The sequence below is a fragment of the Canis lupus genome, chromosome 1 (genome assembly GCF_048164855.1).
Source record: "Canis lupus baileyi chromosome 1, mCanLup2.hap1, whole genome shotgun sequence".
In the NCBI taxonomy this organism is placed as follows: Eukaryota; Metazoa; Chordata; class Mammalia; order Carnivora; family Canidae; genus Canis; species Canis lupus.
Window position 1 is genome coordinate 116,936,621 of NC_132838.1, and position 15,302 is coordinate 116,951,922.

Genomic DNA, 15,302 nt, shown 5'->3' on the forward strand with positions numbered 1-15,302 from the left:
CGCCCGAGGGATGCCCTCAGGTGAAGAAGACGGCCGGCGGAGACCTGCGCGGAGACGCCGCGTTGTGGTGGCAGGTGTGGCTGGATGTTGTGTATATGTGATTACGGGTCACCTGTTCGGGAGGCCAGGCTTGTACCTGTGTATCTCCAGGTAACCTCTAAGCCTTACGTCAGGCATCCGTAAAACGGTGAGAGAGCTTTAGGGAGCATTGGTTTTTGTTTTTCTTAAGACTTTATTTATTCATGAGAGACACAGAGAAAGAGAGAGAGGCAGAGACACAGGCAGAGGGAGAAGCAGGCTCCATGCAGGGAGTTGGATGCAGGACTGGATCCCAAGACTCAGGACTCCAGGAGCAGACCCTGGGCTGCAGGCGGCGCTAAGCCACTGCGCCACCAGGGCCACCCGGAAGTTCCAAGATTCTAATCATGGTTTGATCTTCCTGGTAACCAGCCCCTATTCCGAAGCTATCTAGAAGCCCACCAAGAGTCACCTCATCAGGAGAAAATATGCTTCTAGCACCCCGGTCACTCAAGAAATTACAGGGGTTTTAGGAGCTCACTGTTAGGAACTAGAGACAGAGACCAAATAGATATTTCTTACTATCTCACAATTCACATAATCCAAAGAAAACAGGATAGAAGGAATAGAAAAACCACAGAGGGGCCAACATAAAACAAAATGATAGACCTAGGGGCGCCTGGGAGGCTCAGCGGTTGAGCATCTACCTTTGGCTCAGGTCCCCAGGGTCCTGGGATCGAACCCCACATTGGGCTCCCCACAGGAAGTCTGCTTCTCTCTGCCTCTCTCTGTGTGTCTCTCATGAATAAATAAATTAAATCTTAAAAAAAAGATAGACCTAAATCTAACCTTATCAATAATTACATTGAATGGGATGCCTGGGTGGCTCAGTGGTTGAGCGTCTGCCTTTGGCTCAGGTCGTGATCCTGGGGTCCTGGGATCAAGTCCCACATCAGGCAAGGAGCCTGCTTCTCCCTCTGCCTCTTTCTGTGTGTGTCTCTCATGAATGAATGAATAAAATCTTTAAAAAAATAATTACATTGAATGTAAAGGGTCCTAACACACCAAATAAAAGACAGATTATTTCTCTAATTATATTGGAAAAAAAATTGCCCAACTATTTAGTGTCTAAATAAACCCATCAGAAATACAATGAAATAGCTAGGTTAAGGGTAAAGGGATGGGAAAAGATATGCTGTATCAACACTACTAAAATTTAACCTGTAATATGCACATTAATATCAGGCTTCATTGATTTCAGAACAAGGAAAATTACTGGGTATATGTAATAGTGAAAATTTTTGAAAATAATTTATAGATACCTCAAGGACTTATGGGATATCAAAAAGTCCAATATTCATGTCACTGGGGTTCCGGAAGGAAAGGAGCAGAATACGTGTACCAAAAAAAATTTTTTGAAGAAATAATAGCCTAAATATTTCCCAAATTTGGTGAAAGACATAAATTACATGATCAATTTTCTTGACAAACGACTAAACTAAAAGAAAATTAAACCCAGCCACATCATAATCAGACTGCTAAAAAAAATAAAGGTTTTGAAAAAACTGAAAGCAGTCGGACAAAAATAGCACAATACATGTAGGGGAGCAATGAATCAAATGGTTGTGGCCTTCTCATAAGAAAAAAAAAAAATAGAGCCCTGAAGGCAAAGAAACAATATTCTGAAAGAATATTAAAAAAGAACCACCACAGGGTGCCTGGATGGTTCAGTTAGTTAAAAGTCTGCCTTCAGCTCAGGTAATGATCTCCAGGTCCCAGGACAAGCCTCGCCTTTGGGCTTCCCCCTCAGCAGAGTGTCTGCTTCTCTCTCTCTCCCTCTGCCCCTCCCAACTGCTGGTTTTCTCTCTCGAATAAACAAAAACTTAAAAAAAAAAAAAGTGTGTGGGGGGGGTGTGCTTGGAAGGCTCAATCAGTCAAGAATCTGCCTTCGGCTCAGGTCAGGATCTCAGGGTCCCAGGATCAAGCCCTGGGTCAGGCTCCTTGAGCCACAGAGAATCTACTACTAATTGGGGCACCTTGGTGGCTCAGTCACTTAAATAACCAACTGGTGATTTCAGCTCAGGTCATGATCTCATGGGTCATGACCTCATGGGTCCTGGGATCAAGCCCTGCTTCAAGCTCTGCACTCAGCAGGGAATCTACTTGAGATTCTCTCTCTCCCACTCCCTTTGCCACTCCCTACCCGCTCTCTCTCACTTTTTCTCTAAAATAAATAAATCTTTAAAAAAAAACAAAAAACCTGCCAATCAACAATTCTCAATAATTGAGAATATCCTTTAGAAATTAAGGTGAAATAAAGGTGTTCTTGGAGAATACCTTTGGTGAATACCTTGATGAATTTTCTTCTTGGAAGGAAAAGGGAGAGAATTCATTGTCAATATTCCTACTTTGAAGGAAGAAAGTAGGGTGAAGAAAAATAAATGGGAAACTTGGGACTTAAGAAATAAAGGATGACCAACAAGAGTGGCACATATCTGGATAAATATAAAAACGTTATTCATCCCTTGAAGGGTTGTCAGTGTATATAGATATAACAATAAACATAGAGAAGATTTAAAAAGGACTTTATGGTTTTGAGGCTTACATTTTGCTTAAAGTATAAAATATCAACTCTATATGGACTAGGAGAACTTAGATTATGTATATAGATCTTCCTTGTGATGGGTTTACATCCAGATAGTCTCATCATAAATTGAAAACATCAGAAGGCAAAAATGCTTTTAATACACTAAAACTATTAAACATCATAGCTTTGACTAGCCTACCTTAAAGATGTTCAGAACACTTACAGTTGGGTAAAATCAACGAACACAAGCCTATTTTATAACAAAGCATTGAATATCTCATAATTTATTGAATACTGTAGTGAGAGTGAAAAACAATGTTTGCATAGAAATAGAATGGTTCTAAGTGAAAATGGTTCTTTACCCTCATGATTGTGTGGCCACCTGGGATCTGTGGCTCGTTGCTGCTGCTAAAATCTAACATACACAGTCCAAGAAACTCTGAGTTGAACAGTTTTTTCAAATGATGAATTTGAAAAATGTGCCACTTTCTCCAGGATTTCTGGTGAGATATATGCTGTTATTCAAATTGTTTTCCTTCTGTAAGTAAGGTATCATTTCCCTCACTGCTCTTAAGACTTTTTCCTTTATATTTAGTTTCCAGAAATTTGATTATAATGTATCTTGACTTGGATTTCTTTGGGTTTTTTTTTTTTTCCCCATTTGGGCTTTGCTCAGCTTCTTGAATCTGTAAGGCTATAGATGTATATTTTTTGCCATATTTGGGACATTTTTCAATCATTATTTCTTCAACTATTTATTTAGCCCTGCCCTCCTTTTCTCTTCCTCTGGGGGCTCCTGTGACAGGAATATTATATTTTTCTTATACTCTCACAGCCCTCTAAGGCTCTATTTCATTTACTTCTTTGTTTTATCTGAGTCTCTGTTTTGGGTTTTTTTTTTTTTTTAATTTTTATTTATTCATGATAGGCACACAGTGAGAGAGAGAGGCAGAGACACAGGCAGAGGGAGAAGCAGGCTCCATGCACCGGGAGCCTGACGTGGGATTCGATCCCGGATCTCCAGGATCGCGCCCTGGGCCAAAGGCAGGCGCCAAACCGCTGCGCCACCCAGGGATCCCTTTTTTTCTGTTTTTGTTTTCTTTGTGTGTGTGTGTGTGTGTGTGTGTGTTTTCAATCTAGTTTCTCTCTGCTGTCAGACTGAATAATCTCTATTGTCTCTCTTCAAGTTTAATGAATCTTTTTTTTTAAAGGTTTTATTTATTTATTCATGAGAGACACAGAGAGAGAGAGAGGCAGAGACACAGGCACAGCGAGAAGCAGGCTCCATGCAGGGAGCCCGGTGCGGGACTCAACCCTGGGGACCCCAGGATCATGCCCCCGACCAAAGGCAGGCGCTAAACCACTGAGCCACTCAGGGATCTCCGAGTTTAATGAATCTTAAAGAAAATTTAATGAATCTTTCCTCTGTACCTTCCATTCTGCTGTTGAGCCCATCCATTAAGTTTTCTTTTTTTTTTTTTAAGATTTTATTTATTTATTCATAAGAATACACAGAGAGGAGAGAGAGAGAGAGAGAGAGAGGCAGAGACACAGGCAGAGGGAGAAGCAGGCTCCATGCAGGGAGCCTGATGTGGGACTTGATCCCAGGACTCCAGGATCACGCCCTGAGCTGTAGGCGGCGCTAAACCGCTGAGCCACCGGGGCTGCCCAAGTTTTCCCTTTTTTAAATACCAGTTATTGTATACTTCAATTCTAAAATTTCCATTTGGTTCTCTTTGTCTTCTATTTCTTGCTGAAATTTACTTTCTATTTTTCATTTGTTTCAAGTGTTTTTTTTTTCAATTGCTAATCAATGCATGTTAATGTCTGGTTGTTTTTTTTAATATTTTATTGATTTATTTGAGAGAGAGAAAGAGAGAGCACATGAATGGGGAGAGGGGCAGAGGGAGAGGAAGAAGCAGACGCCCTGCTGAGGGAGTCTGACTCAGGGCTCAATCACAGGACTTCAGGATCATGACCTGAGCCAAAGTCAGCTGCTTAACCAACTGAGCCACTCAAGTGCCCCAGTAATGGCTGCTTTAAAAGCTTTGTCAGATCTTTGTAAGACCACTGTCATTTGTGTTGACACACATTAATATTTTTTTGTTAAATTTTTAAGGTTTATTTTTAGAGAGCAAGCGAGTGTGTAGTGGTGGAGGGGCAGTGAGAGAGGGAGAGAGAGAATCTTAAGCAGGCTGTAAGACCATCTTGGAGCCTGGAGGGGGCTCAATCTCACAATCCCTGAGATCATGATCTGAGCTGAAATCAAGAGTCAGAGGCCCAACCAACTGAGCTACCCAGGTGCTCCTCTGTTAGTAGACTATTTTTTAGAGGAGTTTTAGACTTATGACAGAACTATTTTTTTTTTTTTAATTCAAGTTGAGATTCTCCTGGTTTGGGTATGATTTTTTTACTGAAACGTAGGCATTTGGGGCATTATGTTATGAAACTATATCTTATCTAAACCTTCAGTTTTAGCTGGCTTCTTCTGACATTATGGCTGAGAGAGCAGAGATACCACCTTGTCTCTTCCAAATGTGGGTAGAAGTCTAAGTAAGATTGAATTTTTTTTAAAGATTTTATTTATTTATTCATGAAAGACACACAGAGAGAGAGAGGCAGAGACACAGGCAGAGGGAGAAACAGGCTCCATGCAGGGAGCCCGATGTGGGACTTGATCCCAGGACTCCAGGATCACGCCCTGGGCCAAAGGCAGGTGCTAAACCACTGAGCCACCCAGGGATTCCCGTAAGATTGATTTGAAAAAAAAAATATTGATTTGGTTTTCTACTCAGCTTCTTTGACACCTGAGATGGGGAAGGCCTCCTAGTTATTGCTGGACAGGGTTAAAAGTTACAGCTCTCCATTAGGCCTCCACTGTAACCTCCCTGGCTGGGATGAATTGGGCTGTATTATTATTAGTTCCCAGGTGGTCTCTACTGACACTGTAGGGGTGTGTGTGGCCTCACTAACACTGGGCAACGGTGAAACTCTGACTTCCCTGTAGGTCTCTCTGACACGACCCAGTAGGGAGGCTGATTTTGGGTACCTCACTACTGCTGAGTAGAAGGTAGAAGTCTCACCTCTCCAAATGATTTACACCAATACCACAGAAGGGAGGGATACTGTCTCACACCCAGTGTGGGTGGTTGTCCTTTACTGACACCACCTCTGTGAAGGGAAAATAGGTTTGGAGCACCTTTTTTTATAGCCTGGCAAGTGTGTATCTACATTCCCCATGAAGTCCTTGCTGGCATGGACAGAGCCCATCTTTTTCTATGGTGTTTTCTTGGACTAGAGCAATTACTGGGTAAAAGTTTCCTTTCTTACTAAGCTGCCCCTTTGCTCGCTCTTCTGTTAGAGAGCAGGCTTTTGTTGGTGCTTTTCTCCTCCTGTCTTACACCAACAAGCATTTCAGGGTTGCCAGCTTCTTCGCTCCAAGTGTGAGACGTATGAGGCAAAGAATTCCCAAGGATCTTACCACCATGTTATTCCTTAGGTGCCATGTTCCCAGTGCTATCTGTCTTCTTCTTTCCACTTTCAAAATCTTATGTTTCTTTTCTATAATCACCCAGGGTTTTTATTTGTACCTAGAAAAAATAGGGAAAAGTACTTCTACCCAATCCTCCCTGAGGCAGGGAATCTTCCATTTTTGCTTAAATTATTCCTTCCATCTTGTACATCTGTCCTTTTCTTGCCCCTTTTTTCAAAGATTTATTTATTCATGAGAATAATGAATATTCATCTCTCAGAGAGAGAGAGAGAGGCAGAGACATAGGCAGAGGGAAAAGCAGACTCTATTCAGGGAGTCTGATGTGGGACTTGATCCTAGGACCCCAGGATCATGACCTGAGCTGAAGGCAGACACTCAACTGCTGAGCCACCCAGGCATCCCTTTTCTTGTCCTTTTAAATGTCTATTGTACATTTAGAGGATATTCTAGATCTATCTTTATATTTTTCACTTTCATAATTTCAATCTGTCACTTTTCTTGGTCTTGTGATAACTTATCAAGCTGTTAAGATTGATTTGGTACTCTGCCTATAAATTATGCTAATTACAGCTCTTCAGTCAAATTGCTTAATTTTATTGGTCTCTGTTCACTGTAAAATAAAGGGGTTGGAAAAAATAAAATAAAGGGGTTGGAATAGTCTTGAGCTTCTCTTTCATCTCTAAAGATGCTCTATTGCATAATGGCTTAAAAACTAATGGTTAATTACTAGCTATGTAAATTTCTATTTCCTCATTTGTAAAATGGAAATGAGTGACCACACTTCATAGACTTGATACATTATAAGTTTTTAGAGCAATGTTTGACAAATATTGAAGACTCAGTTAGGGATGCCTTGGGCTCAGTGGTCGAGCGACTGCCTTTGGCTCAGGGCGTGATCTTGGAGTCTTGGGATCAACTCCATGCCAGGCTCCCAATAGGGAGTCTGCTTCTCCCTCTGCCTGTGTCTCTGCCTCTCTCTCTCTCTCCTCCCTGTGTATTCTCATGAATAAATAAATAAAATCTTTAAAAAATATATTATAACATGTTCAAAACTCATTCTAGGGGATCCCTGGGTGGCTCAGTGGTTTAGCGCCTGCCTTTGGCCCAGGGCGCCATCCTGGAGTCCGGGGATCAAGTCCTGTGTCGGGTTCCCAGCATGGAGCCTTCTTCTCCCTCTGCCTGTGTCTCTGCCTCTCTCTCTCTCTCTCTCTCTATCATGAATAAATAAATAAAATATTTTTTAAAAAAACCTCATTCTGGGAATTTAGATTTGAGAAAAACTCATAGATATAAATATTTTTTTAGAAAAGAAACTGATGCATTCCAGCTAGATTTGCTCACTCATGCTGGCAATTTTAAGGACTTATGTACCTAAGCTTATTTTCACAGAAACTGCTCTTTCACTCAGGTTTACTGATTTCCAGGTTACGGTTGGATTATGTCTCCAAAAAGATATGTTTAAGTCCTAACCCTAACATCCATGAATGTGACTTTGTTTGAAAACAGGGTTTTTACAGATATAATAAAGTCGAGATCATACTGTATCAGGGTAAGCCCTAAAACCAATAATTCATGCTCTCATAAAAAGAGAGGTTTGTGGGACCCCTGGGTGGCTCAGTGGTTGAGTGTCTGCCTTCAGCTCAGTTGTGATCACGGGGTCCTTGGAATCGAGTCCCACATCGGTCTCGCTGCAGGGAGCCTGCTTCTCCCTCTGCCTATGTCTCTGCCTCTCTCTGTGTCCCTCATGAATAAATTAAATCTTTAAAAAAGACAGAGAGAAAAAGGTTTGCAGACAGACACAAAGGAGACAAGGGGAAGGGGACCATGCAGCTACGAAACCAGGAATGCCTGGGACAAGAAGCAAGGAAGCATCTTCCCCACAGCCTCTAGAGGGAGCATGGCCCAAATCATATCTACTGGTTTTGGACTTCTAGCCTCCAGAATGGAGAGAGAATAGCAAAGTACCACAAACTTGGTGGCTTATTTTATAATACTTATATTATACTTGATGGCTTATTTTAAGTTTTGTGGTAATTTGCGATAGCAGCTCTAGAATACAAACACTCTTCATTCACCAAAAAACTTTACATTCATTTTTAAATTTTCTCTATCTTTAGATCATCATCATCTGCATGGAAAACTTACTTGACTGGCCAGTCTTCTTCTCACATATATTTTCATAGCAGTAAAGAACAGTGATGAATGAGAACATATCAAGTGGATTACAAACTTAAGTTATAAAGGGAAATTATATAATCAGTTTCAATTATGCAATCAGATTTGAAAGCTTAAAAACTATCAAATTTATTCTAGTAGGACTCCAAGTTGGCCAAGCAGGAATTCTTGAAGGAACTCAAGAAATGGATTTTGGTGGTTTGCTTTTATTACACAATACATGTACATTTTTTAAAAATTTTTATTTATTTATGATAGTCACGCACACACAGAGAGAGAGAGAGAGAGGCAGAGACATAGGCAGAGGGAGAAGCAGGCTCCATGCACCGGGAGCCCGACGTGGGATTCGATCCTGGGTCTCCAGGATCGCGCCCTGGGCCAAAGGCAGGCGCTAAACCACTGCGCCACCCAGGGATCCCTACATGTACATTTTTAAAAAGATAAGGCGGGAAAAGTTTTTAAAAACCCAAACTCATCTATAATCCCAGCTACTCAGGATTATCACTCTTTTTAAAAAAAAAAAAAAAGATTTTTTTTTAAAGGTTTTATCTACTCATGAGAGGCACAGAGAGAGAGAGGCAGAGACACAGGCAGAGGAAGAAGCAGGCTCCCCTCAGGGAGCCCAACGTGGGACTCGATCCCAGGACTCCAGGATCAGGCCCTGGGCTGCAGGTAGGCGCTAAACCACTGAGCCACCAGGGCTGCCCTTTTTTAAAAGATTTTATTTATTTATTTGAGAGAGTGACAGAGCAAGCATGAACAAGGTGGGGGGGGGATGGGCAGAGGGAGAGGGAGAAGCAGACTCCCCTCTGAGCAGGGAGCTGATGCGGGGCTTGATCCCAGGATCCTGGGATCATGACCTGAGCCAAAGGCAGATGCTTAACCACCTGAGCCACCCAGGCGCCCCAGGATTATCACTCTTAACATTTGCTAACGATCCTTCCTTATTTTATTCTGAATATGCTCAGAAAGTGTACCTTGAATAGAAATCGTTATTTTACATATTGTGTTATTGGCTTCCCTACCATACCCTAGGAAATTGCCCATTTTTATTGCACTGTAAAAACATTGTAAGAGCAGTGCAATAAGTGACCTGAAGGTAATAAAAAATATGTGCAAGTGGTTTTCCCACCCCACTCTATTCATGCGTCTTGGCACTCCCCAGAGTTAAGAGAAAGAAACAGAGATATTCCTGCTTGAAGGTACATTAGGTGAAAGGGTTCTCAAACAGAGTGAATCTTTCAACTTACACATAACCCAATTCTAAGGCCAGGCCTGAATGGTTATACATAATTGATGAAGAAATACAGTAGAAAAAAAAAAAAGAAAGAAATACAGTAGAAAAAGCTGGGTCAGTCAACGATTTCTTCCAAAGAGCTCCATCTCCTCTCTTTTTAGACACTCAAGAACGAATAATTTTATTATTTTTTAAAGATATTTTATTTATTTATTCATGAGAGACACAAAGGGAGAGAGAGAGAGAGAGAGAGTCAGAGACACAGGCAGAGGGAGAAGCAGGCTCCATGCAGGAAGCCTGACGTGGGACTCCATCCTGGGACTCCAGGATCACGCCCTGGGCCAAAGGCAGGCGCCTAACCACTGAGCCACCCAGGGATCCCCAAGAACGAAGAATTTTAAAATGATAAAAGCAATCATGAGTTTACCCTGAATTGGCTTTGCTCCAGAGTTTTAAAATTATCTGGTGAAAAAAAATTTTTTTTAATTAAAAAAAATTTAAATCTGGTGAATTTATCAGTTTCTTTGTCTGGTCCCTTTTACTTGAAGAACATATAATGTTAGGAGCACCTGGATGGCTCAGTCAGTTAAAGGACTGATTCTTGATTTCAGCTCAGGTCATAATCACACGGTCTTGAGATCAACCCCCATATCGGACTCTGCACTGGACATGCAGCCTGTTTGGGATTCTCCTTCTGCCTCTCCTCCCTGCCACTCCACACCACCAGCTTGCACTCTATCCATCTCTAAAAAGAAAAAAAAAAAACCATACGAAATTAGAGCCATTTTACCTTCCTGAATCCAAATTTTCAACATTCTCTAGTGACTTTATATCTAACGATGTGTTTGCCTTAAAGATTATTCTGTTCTTGTATGCTATGTGCCTAGTGTATCTTTCTCTGTATTTTTCACCTTTGTGTCCTTATATTTTTATTTTTAAAAGATTTTATTTACTTATTCATGAGAGACACAGAGAGAGAGGCAGAGACAGGAGAAGCAGTCTCCATGCAAGGAACCCGATGTGGGACGCAATCCTAGGACTCCAGGATCACGCCCTGAGCCAAAGGCAGATGCTGGACCACTGAGCCACCCAGGTGTCCCTGTGTCCTTATCTTTTTAGATGTGACCCTGGTAAATAGCCTATAGCTGCTTTATTTTATTTTTATTTTTTAAAAAGATTTTTTTATTCAGAGAGAGCGAGAGAGAGGCAGAGACACAGGCAGAGGGAGAAGCAGGCTCCATGCAGGAAGCCCAAAGTGGGACTCGATCCCAGGTCTCCAGGATCACACCCCGGGCTGCAGGCGGCGCTAAACCGCTGCGCCACTGGGGCTGCCCAGCCTATAGCTGCTTTAAAACAAAAAAGCAAAAAACCCAATACCCATCATTTCACAATCTTTGATCCTAATTGAAAAGTTAAGCCCATTTACACTTACTGAGATTAATGATGCATTTAGATTTGTTTCAAGTATTTGTTGTGGTTTCTACGTATCTTTTTGTTCAGATTTCCTTTTCAGTTTCCTGCCTTTGATTCTTTTCTCCATTTTCTTCTAGTTTCGTGGTCTTTCCCTGATGCCTTTGTCTCTCTGTGGTTACCCCAGTTGTTTATTTTAAAGATCTTATTCATTTATTTTGAGAGAAAGAGAATGAGCAGGGAGGAAAGGCAGAGGGAGAGGGAGAAGCAAGCTCCTGCTGAGCAGAGAAGCTGACACTGGGCTCAATCCCAGAACCCTAGGGATCATACCTGAGCTGAAGGCAGAGGCTTAACCAACTGAGTCACCCAGGCATCCCAACCCTGGCTATTTTAACATGAACACTTAAGAGACAACATGCATGCCATCCTCTTGAAATGAAAGGACCTTAGAATGATTTAACCTAATAACTTGCTCACAGAAGTTTGCTTCTCAAAACTTTATTATTTTTAAATTTAAAAAAAAAATTTAAGTAGACACCACACGCAGCATGGAGCCCAACACAGGGCTTGAACTTGCAACTCTGAAATTAAGATGCGAGCCGAAATCAAGAGTTGGATGCTTAAACAACTGAGACATCCTGGTGCCCTTTTAATTTTATTTTTAAGATTGTGTTTCTTTTAGAGAGCATGAGGGGCAGGAGGAGAGACAGAGAGAATCTCAAGCAGGCTCCACACTGAGCAGAGCCTGATACAGGGCTCAATTTCACAACTGAAGATCATGACCTGAGGCAAAATGAAAAGCCATTTAAACTGTCTAGCCCCCAGGTGCCCCCTTTTAATCTTTTTTAAAAAAGATTGATTGATTGATTGATTGATTGATTGATTTATGATAGACAGAGAGAGAGAGAGGCAGAGACACAGGAGGAGTGAGAAGCAGGCTCCATGCTGGGAGCCTGACGTGGGACTCGATTCCAGGACTCCAGGATCGCCTCCTGGGCCAAAGGCAGGCGCTAAACCGCTGAGCCACCCAGGGATCCCCTTAATTTTTTAAAATATTTATTTGAGAGGTTGGAAAGGCAGGAGGCAGCAGGCAGAGGGAGACGGAGAAGCAGACTCCCTACTGAGCAGGGAGCCCAACTCTGAGCTTGTCTGGTCTCCACTATTTTCTTGTTTTCACATAACAACCTATTTTCTACAAGATTCCTGATGTAACATTGCCAGAAACTCCCTGGCTCCATGTTAATTCTAACCAACTAATGCAGGTTTGCCCTAAAGTTCACTCCTCCAACCATCTGCATTTTTTTTTAGTTCTGTAGGAGGATAATCTCACTATATAGAACTTTAATTCAATAACTCTAATCCCTTTTCATTTAGCAGGATATCAGAATTTCTCAAATGTGATAACATCTGTAACTACAGAGAAAAGTCACCAGTAGGATGTTCTTGGTCAACTCCATAAACCACTAGGGCAATGCAGCTCAAACTGGACACATCTTAGGGATGTCTGAAACGAGGACTGCCTCATAAGGAAAAGGGGATTTTTTTTTTGAAAGGGGATTTTTAATGAAAAATTTAAGAGCCTTCATTTTATTGGGGACCTATGAGCATGCTTCAACTTTTTAAGTATAATATACCTCCTTTTATCTCCTCGAATTGTACACATTCTAGCATTCTTAACCAAACTTTATCTGGTATTTCATTGAATATATATATAGAATTAATCAGAGAAGAACTCCTTTTATTCTCTCCACATTTTCAGATGTGCTTGCACACATGCTTATGTTCTCTCTTCCTGTTCAGATAAAATAAGCCACATTCCTATCAACCATTAACTGAGTCTTCTATATAACAGCTCATCTTCTCTTAGCCTCTCAAATATTTTGTCCTCAAGTTGCCTTACTGGGTCATTGCCATTAGTTTACAAATATACTCTATATATTCTATCTTTAATAACCAAAAATAAAGAACCAAAATCCCTTCCTTAATCTATCTACCTCAAGCTCATTCTGGACTTCCAGCAAGACATTTCGAATAGCCTATACTTGCTGTCACCTCTTCCTATCTTTGTTCACCATGTAACTCAGTCTAATAGTGATAAACAGTGGCAGCCTGGGTGGCTCAGCAGTTTAGCACCGCCTTTGGCCCAGGGTGTGATCCTGGAGACCCAGGAGTGAGTCCCATATCGGGCTCCCTGCATGGAGCCTGCTTCTCCCTCTGTGTCTGCCTCTCTCTCTCTTTCTCATGAATAAATAAATGAACTCTTTAAAAAATATAGTGATAAAGATTTATTGAGCATTTATTATGTATGGAGTACTGAGATTTCCTTTAATGTGAATTATTACTTAATCACAACTGAATGAGATGATGATGCACTAGAGGGTAAGGCAACTGAGGCAAAAATGTTACAAAACTTGCAGAAAGCCTCAAAAACAGTGGCAGGACCAGATTTCAAAACCAGGCAGGCTGATAGCAGAGCCATACTCTTACCAGTTCATCCTATACTGCTCTAATCTGGTGTAGGATCCCAGCAGCCCACCAAACAAGCTTTTCAAAAGGTCTACAATGCCCTACATATTGCCAAACATAAAGGATTTTGTGCTCATCTTACTCAATTTTGTAGAAGCAATCAACAGAATGATTATCTTCCCATACATAGATCTCTTGGCTTCTGAGACTCCAAATCTAAATATCCTCCTTTTTCCTTGCATAGAAGACTGGCCACTTTTTCTTCTTCTATGTGGCTCCTAAACATCAGAGTGCCAAGGCTCCAAACTAAGCTTTGTTTACTCAAACACACTGAGTGATCTTACCCTATCATCTAACACTATCTAAAAGCTTATGATTTGGGGCACCTGGGGTGGCTCAGCGGTTGAACATCTGCCTTTGGCTCAGGTCGTGATCCCAGGGTCCTGGGATCCAGTCCCATATCAAGTTCCTCAGAGGCATGCATGCTTCTCTTTTTGCCAACCTCTGCCTGTCTCCCCCATGAGTAAATAAAATCTTTAAAAAAAATTTTTTTTAAATAAATGAATAAAGCTTGATCCCAAAGTGAGTAGTCTCCTTTTAAAAAGCTGGTGTTGTACTTAAGGTCTTCCTGTTATCATGCACCTCATTGTCCTGTCAGCTCACCTCCCAAAAAACATTCCCAGAATTATCCCTTTCTACCCATCTCCACTGCAGCATCTGTCCTAACTTCTATCACCTCGTGTCAGTGATTATTCAACTCCAAAGTGGTCACCCGGGCTCTACTCGTTCCCATTTCAATCCAGTCTTCAAAAACATCAAGTGTCAAAATGTTAATCATAATACTTTGATTCTCATTGCATTTAATAAAACCCAAGCCTTCACACAATGTCCTTTGATACATCTTCAACCACATCCCACACTTTCCCCTTTCCTACTAGTGCATTATCACAAAATTGAAAATGTAACCCCCTCAACCCCAACTCTTTAACCATCAGAGTACTAGTAAAATCTCAAAAGGGCAGCAGCAGGTTGTCTTGATACTGTGTATCTGTCTAGCATGTAATAATAGGTGGTAGGCAAGTACTTGTCAAGAGTTTGCAACATACACCTTAACTTGCTAATTTATAGTCTTAGTAGATGTAAACACTAAGCTTGTCATTTACTTTTTTTTTAATATATGGAGAAATATGCATACTACTCAATGATCATGAGTTCTCAAAGTGTAGTCCCTGGCACAGCAGTATTGTCATTACCTGGAAGTTGTTAGAAATACAAATTCTCAGCTCCCACTCCAGATTTACTGAATCAGCAGCTCTGGAGGTAAATCAGAAGCAACAAGCCCTTTAGGAGACTCTAATGTATAATGAAGTTTAAGAATCACTGATTCTGGGGCACCTGGGTGGCTCGTGGTTGAGTGTCTGCCTTTGGCTTGGGGTGTGATCCCGGGGTCCTGGGATTGAGACCCATATCCGGCTCCCCATGGGGAGCCTGCCTCTCTGCCTCTCTCTCTCATGAATAAAAAACTCTTAAAAAAAAATCACTGATTTTGATAAAAACACTGGGGGAAAAAAAGGTAAGGCTAAATTAATTCCAGCTTATGTGATCATTACTTTGTATGACAAGGTCACATTTAACTTTGTTATTCATTGGTGGTAAATAGTAACCTTACAAAGTCCGATTTTTTCACAATACTATAAACCAATCACAAGCTGGTGTTGGTTTATACAAACACCTTAAATTTGAAATACACATGCAATCAAGAAAAGCAAAAAAAGTGTTTTGTACATAACAGACACAACTAAGGAATACCTGAAAATGTAGATGCAAGGTTGCCTGAAAATTAGGACATATTAGAAATTTTGTTGTGCTTGGGGCAAATAAAGGAGACTGTTTTGTGGCCCTTACATGGTTTGGGT